This window comes from Trematomus bernacchii, unplaced genomic scaffold (assembly GCF_902827165.1).
Source record: "Trematomus bernacchii unplaced genomic scaffold, fTreBer1.1, whole genome shotgun sequence".
NCBI lineage: Eukaryota > Metazoa > Chordata > Actinopteri > Perciformes > Nototheniidae > Trematomus > Trematomus bernacchii.
Window position 1 is genome coordinate 2,960,634 of NW_022988097.1, and position 7,687 is coordinate 2,968,320.

Genomic DNA, 7,687 nt, shown 5'->3' on the forward strand with positions numbered 1-7,687 from the left:
GAGGGTCAAACATATCCACAGACACACACACACATACACATACACACACACACACACACACGCACACACACGCACAGAAGGCGCTCCATCCCCTCTCCTGCTCTCCTGTTCACAGACCTCGGAAACTCGGTGGCTTTACAAGTCAGCAAACACCAAACGGACAAAAACATTGACTGGATACTTTTTTTACATCCGTTTTTCTTGTAAAACTCTGATTTTCAGCCTGCAGTGAAAACAAAAGGACTTTTTTGGGGTCTTTTTGCACTTCTACTGTTTATTCTTTCCCTTTCTGGAGTTATTTCCAGGTGAGTCTCTTGTGGTTTTCATAATGAGAAGTTGCTAAATGTTCCCAGATGTAACAGTCACTTTAACAGCGGCAGTTGTTTGTGTGGAGGTTTGTTTTCTTTCTGTTCAGCTTTCTGGTTTTCATTAAAGTTTTTAATTGAAAATCCATCTTACATGCCTAAGCAACAGCAACAGTTTGCATGGTTAGGTTTCAGAAGCTGATGTATAGCTGATGACTTAGTGTCCTCATTTAGGAGTGACAGTTAAATAACTTGCGGTTGTAAAATGACTGTGTCATGTATTGACAGATGTGGTTGGTGTCGTGCTAACTCATCTGTTTATTGACTTGTGTTAAGTGGGATAAGAAGAAAACAAACGTGTGTTTATTTTACACCAATGAGCAACTTTATTCCCCGTAAAATAGAGAAAACTGTTAAAAAAAACGCTTGTACTTTTTTGACCTATATGTAACCCTTTTTTGCCCCCCATCCACCACAAAAAGGAATCCAGTACGATTATGTTCAAAGAGCATCTGAAAGTTGCAAATATTTATACTTCACATACCGTGCGCAAGACTCATAAATCTCTTTCAATCACAGAGTGTGTTTACTATAATCAGGTCCATGGGTGAAGTGCATTTCAGTCATAGTGGTACCATATAGCACTTCAGGCAAACAGACGCACTGTATAAATACTCTTTCGTATTTTTTAGCTCCACACAGCTTTGATTTAAAGGGTGCCAGATTCCAGTAATAATAAGCAACAGACACCAGATAGTGCAAAGTATTTTAAGATTTGCAAAAAAGCCACCTGAGCGTCTTTCCGTGCCACTGCAGCAAGCCATTACTAAAACTTTGAGAGATTTACAGCCAATACTTGGAAAGGAATTTTCAAAGGACTCTGCCCATTAATTTTAAGCAACTAATTAACACCTAGTCAGAGGACTTTGTGTCTCGCCTCATACATCAGTGAAAGTGAAAACGTTTTATCACATCCATAGATAAAATTGCTTTAAAACCAATGTGGGCTATTCACCCTCAGCAGAGGACATCTTATGCTCATTTTCAGGTTTCATATTTGTATTTAGCTCCTCTACTGTGACATGTCTCCATGCTTTAATGTTCAAAAAGCTCTTTATTTTTCTCATACTGCCTGTGCTGCAGCACCTCTTTTCACCCTCTGTCTGAAACCAGAGCCCAGTCTGCTCTGATTGGTTGGCTGGCCGGCTCTGCTATGACTGGTCAACTGCTTGGAGATGTCCCGCCCCTTAGCCTATCACATACAATGTGTTGGAGCGCTAGCCAATTGAAGTAAGAGTGTTACATAGTGATGTCACTCCGTTACGGAAGTAAACAAAAGAGTCAAATCAAGGTCTTTTATACGGGGTTGGGGGTTGTGTGGGAAAGAAAATCCCTCAGGTTTGGACTTGTTTGCCTTGGCAGATCATTTACATGCACAAAACCAGTATAACACACTACAGGAAAAGGAAACCCTAAAAAGCATCAAAGGATGTGTCTCTTTAAGAAAAAATGCAGAAAGCCAAAAAAGAAAATATATTGATGTTCAAATTAAAAAAGTTTTTTTGTCATTTGTCTAATGGTGTTTCTAGTTGTTTTATGATCTTAATCTTCTAGAGATGGCACAACTCAAATGAAAGAGATTTCTGAACGTCTGTATATGGGTAGCACATGATGTTAAAGACTTGCATGAAAACATGTGGAAATCGTATTGTAGTCTTCTATTAACATGTGTTATCTTGAATAAAGCAGCTGTGACTTGGCTGCCAGTCATTTTAATGCTTTTGACAGGAAGATGAATTGGCCTGACTCAGACATTCTTGAATGAAAACATCAAGTATTAAAGACATTTGTTTGGCTTTTGATCTGTTTTTATGGATTAAGTTTAGACAACAAAACTGTGTTTGGTTGTTAGTATTGAATCGTCATGCTGCATGCTAGCTAAAGCCACACATGATGCCTCAAAAGCAAAAACACATGGTTATTCTCTTCTCACTGTAATACTTGTTCCTATTACAATTATGCGTTTAAGGCTGTTACTCATGCGCTAGCATTAGAAACAAACAACTTTATGGTGTGGTCCATTTCTAGTTAGATAGGAAGCTTAAACTAATTGGAATGAAATTGATTAACTCGTTCATTTAGAAATAATTATCCTGCATGTTGCAACTTCTTGAAGTGTTCAAGACAATTTTGAGTAAAGGATGTGTGTTTAGAGCACAGTTTCTTGACTTGCATAAAGCATTTAAAACATAAAATCATCCAATAGGTTTTTCTACACTACACTGTATAGGGTGAGGCCTTTTACTTTATATCTGCTTGTTGACAATGTGTGTTTTTTTTTTTAAATAATGCATTGTCATCAATAAATTCATGCTCAATTGGAGTGCCACAAGGCTCAACTCTGGGGCCACTGTTTTTCATTTTATTTATGAATACATTTGCGAGAATGTTGAAAAAATAATTATAATGTATTTTGTGTAAACAGCTTAGTTTTATAAAAAATAATGAAAAACGTCCATGAGTTTTTAGTATTATGAAGTATTTAGGTATGCTTTTGAATGTCAATTTGAAATGTTGACTTATTTTCACATCTTCCTTATTCTTTCTACTTGTCTTGTAACCATAATATGTTGGCTAATTTATTCAATTATGTTAATAATTCAGATTGTCTCTATTGCAAGTCCCTTATCAAACAGTGTCAGGCTTATATCAAATTAAAGTCAACTTCAGCTATATTGAGTATAATTTAAGACTAAATACTCAATACACTGTTTACTGTTTACTACCAAGATATCTGTCTTCTTTTGTTTTTTGCTCCACAAACTCCTGCTATCATTCAATACAGTGTATGCTAGATACAAATCCAGTTATTTATTGGTGGGATTTCTATGTTCTTTACTGCAGTAGTACCGTATAACGTTTTATGATGCAGTACAGCCCTTCCTGCTTCTACTTCATTCAATATATTTGTTGGTCCTTTCCAGTTTTTTGACCTTCGTGACAGCATGATGTTGACATTAAAAAATACACCACAGAAGAGGAGGATGGTTGTAAGATGAAAGAAAGACCATATATAAGGAAACAAAGAAGTAAAGGGTGAATTTTGGCAGGACTTAGAGGAAAACCACTACGTGCCAGTGAGCATATGATTTTGATAAGCAGGGGTGCTCTGGCTCCTTCACTGGAAGTACTTTATCTCTTTCAAGTCAGAGTCTGGGAGGGGTACTAAGTGATTTCACTACAGGAACACCTTTTCTCTATTCTCATCTCTTTCCATTCTGCTGTCCTCTCCTCCTCTAACATACTTTCCTTTGCTTTTTTCCTCTCCTGTCCTCTCAGTTATCTAAGTGCTAACACAGGAGGTCTGGTAAAGCCATTAGAGGAGAGCAGGAGCCGAGAACTAGCTGACTGACAGCGTTTACCTGTGATCACCATAACGTCTCGACACTTGAGACGGACAGAATGGACACCTTTATTGCTCTGTAACGTTGAGGTAGAAGCTCCTTCCTGACACATGATATAAGTAAGGGTTGCTGAACATCTGTGTGTAACACCCAATAAAAGGCCTCCAAAATCCCTTCAAAGTGTCATTTAAATTACTGAATGGATTTCCAAATGTACACACACAATATGGGATATTTATTATGAGCCATAAGTATGATATATCCCATCTCAGAAACTGGCTTTTTAACGATGTTAAGCATGAATTTTTATGATCTTGGACACAAGATGGCAAAGTAATTAGAGACCAGAGGGCACACGTTCCAGCTCTTGTGACACAAAGCATCCCCCCTGCTGCTGAGGGAACTGTGCTGCTAAGCACAACGAGTGTCTGTTCTGTGGTTGATCCTGACCCCTGAGTATGCAAGAGGAGAAGACTTTCCACTGTGGATCATTACATTATTATTATTATCTTAGTGGTTTTTAATGCACAATTGCACATACTTTATCAACAGAGACAGGAAAGACCAAATGTAATGGCTATTTCCTTGGCCCAAACTTTTCAACCAGTTTCATAAAAATCAGTGAAGCGGTTATTCCCTAGACCTTTGGACTTACAGACAAACCGAAAAATGGGAGCCTCAACTGAGCCGCAAATGCAACGCACCTATGCGCTTATGCGGCGCAATTAGTGTGGCGCGGCACGGTTTCGCCGCTGCGAGGCTCCACTAGCACCAAGTTGATAGTATACAAGTTAGACCAAGAGGGCAATTCAACGTTTGGATACAGCATGTACCTCAAGAATCTTGCAATATATAACACAGTAGGCTAAATATAATTCCCATTCGCTCTGACATTGTCACATTGCAAAGCTAACCTGTTCTTGGCAGGAACACCACCCCCTTGTGGCATGACCACCAAAACAGAAAAATATGGACACAAGATGTGTGCAAATGTATTTAGTATCCTATCCATTTGAACATGATTTAAGTGGGGGGTGGACCTAACATCCTCTAGGGGGGTCCGGGGGCATGCTCCCCCGGGAAGATTATTATTTTTTTAATATTGAAGTTAAAAGCATCAATCTGGTGCACTTTGAGAGCAAAATTAAGAGATCTATGGATACATCTCTCAACATCAATATGAAACAGAACTGTAAGCAGATTACAATTAAAACCTATAATTGCACACTAAAACCATTATTTCAAAAAAAAGAACTATTTCACATAAACCTCTGGTTTTTACTGGGGCTGGGGCAGTTCAACTTGATTTTGGGGGGGGGAGTGCTGTACGCAATATAGGCGTAGTTCTGTTAGTATAAGATAATAAGATGTACTTTGTTGATCCAAAATCAAATGACATTTTAAAAAATATATTTTTTTAATTTCTAACTTTTTTTTTTTTTTCTCCCCAATTTTTGGCGCCCCCGATGGGTTGATGCGCCCTTAGCATTCGTCTATACTGCCTATGCCAAGGGCTTGCCCTGGACTGAGCCCCAGTAAATGGTCCCCCAGCTCTACCTGGTGGCAGCCCACATTTCTTATTTAATTCACCAGTTTTCATTAATACAATCTGAAGATTATCTTACTGTTGGAACATTCAATCATTGTATCTGAGCTGTCTCCACCACTGACCCCCTGATGTAGTCTAATGGCTTTGTCAGATCAGGAAGTCCAAACTGATGTGACACACACACACACACACACACACACACACACACACACACACACACACACACACACACACACACACACACACACACACACACACACACACACACACGCACACACACACACACACACACACACACACACACACACACACACACACACACACACACACACACACACACACACACACACACACAGCTGTAAGGTAAATTAGCCTCCCTGTGCAGAGAGCACACATTGAAAGAAGTGGAAATAGGAAAGCCCAAACTGGCCTCTAATTACATCAAAATATGTATGAGCGTTCTTTGGTTCTCTTTATCTTCCTTCACCCATTCCTGTTGGGTTTGTTAAGTATTGGTGTGAGTGTGTGTGTGTGTGTGTGTGTGTGTGTGTGTGTGTGTGTGTGTGTGTGTGTGTGCGTGTGTGCGTGCGTGCGTGCGTGCGTGCGTGCGTGCGTGCGTGCGTGCGTGCGTGCGTGCGTGCGTGCGTGCGTGCGTGCGTGCGCGTGTGTGTGTGTGTGCGTGTGTAATTGGTTTGTAATAACATAGTAAGTGCCAAACCACCTGGCACTGCAACAAACCACATCTGCAAATGTTAAAGGTAGGGTAGGTAATTTTGGAGAAACCAGCTTGAGTGCGCTAGAATTTGAAAATCGAGATAAGTTTGTGCACAGATGGAAGGCTGACAGGCAGGTAGGCCATCCAGTTATTTTAGCCGAGCCGGCTAAAATGATTGGTCGTGCTTTTTACAGTATTACGGCTTCCACAGATGACATTTTTTTATGGATTTTTTGTCAAAGCACTTAAGATATTCATTGCTATCGGGATGTTAAGAGCATTCCATGGAATATAACAAAAAGTGTATCTCGAGCCGGTTTCTCAAACTTACCTACCCCACCTTTAAGTGGTTATGTTCCATAATCTAATGTATTATATGAGTTTGAGCTACCAGAGTGTGACTTTGAGTCATTAATCCCCAATGCAGACGGATTCACACGTGAAAAGTATACACATATCCCTAGTTTTGAACATGATCATGTTGGCTGATTCCCCCAGGAAAACGAGCATGTTTTTGTTGAGTGATCAAACCTCTCCGACGTGTGTTATTAACCCTAAGGGCGAATAGTTTGGTATTAGGAGAGCTGCTACAGTTGTCAACTTACTCAGCCATGGACATTTTTTCTCACAGATCTCAAATTCTCTCTTAGTCCTGCTAATGCAATCACACAAACCTTCTTTCTTTTTCTCTTTCAATTTCTTTTTCTTTCCTTTCCTTTTCCTGGACTGGCTTGGGCATGTGTAAAGTGGTTTTCAAATGCTCTGCATTTTAAAGACATGATCATTTTCTCTTTTATGATGTCTGCCTGAAGCTTATAACCAAATCTATTTAGTTTAGCTATTTCCGTTTCAAAGGTAAAACTTCAGCTGAATATGTATGAATAAGCAGCTGCAGATTAAATGTTTGTCCATGTCCTAAACATATGTTTATATAAGGGCCCTTTGCCTGTGAATGTGGCTTTTTACTTAATATACAAATAATATCTAAAGAGATTTAGTGCAACATAGTAACAGACAGCTTAAGACACATCTTTTTAAATTATCTTTTTATTAGCAACACCCTCCTTTTAAATGGAGTTTTAATCTTTATTATTTTCTTAATTCTATATTGTTTAATTTATTTAAAAGGTTTTACAAGCTGTAACTTATATTATTTATTTAACAGTTTTATTAGAAACATTTCCTATTAAGTTGGTCTTTTAATCGTTTAACTTTTATTATAATTATCATGAAGTTTATATTATTATTATTTTATTGTGTATATATGTTTATTTTATCTATTTTATAGGTTTTTACATTTTGTTGTATCGGTTTATTTTATCTTTTGTCTTCCTTTATTTTTCCGACAGGAATCGTTATCTATTTTTTTTCCTTTTTTCTTATCATACCTTTTACTTCCGTGCGTCTTTTGTTGCTGCACATTTTCAAAAAGGTCTTAACATCTGATCTGAGGTGAATTTATTGTTGTTTTTTTTAATTTGTGACGTGTGCCATTTTGTAAAGCACTTTGAGCTGCACCTGCTGTATGAAAAGTGCTATATAAATAAAGCTTTATTATTATTATTATTATTATTATTATTATTATTATTAATATGATCTTGTTAATGAGGGACTGGAGCCCATTTCATTATGCAATGATTAAAAGGTGCAGTACAATAGACCTACCACAGGGTCTTTTCCTGATCCCTCATCATCTGTTCACATGGATGAATAG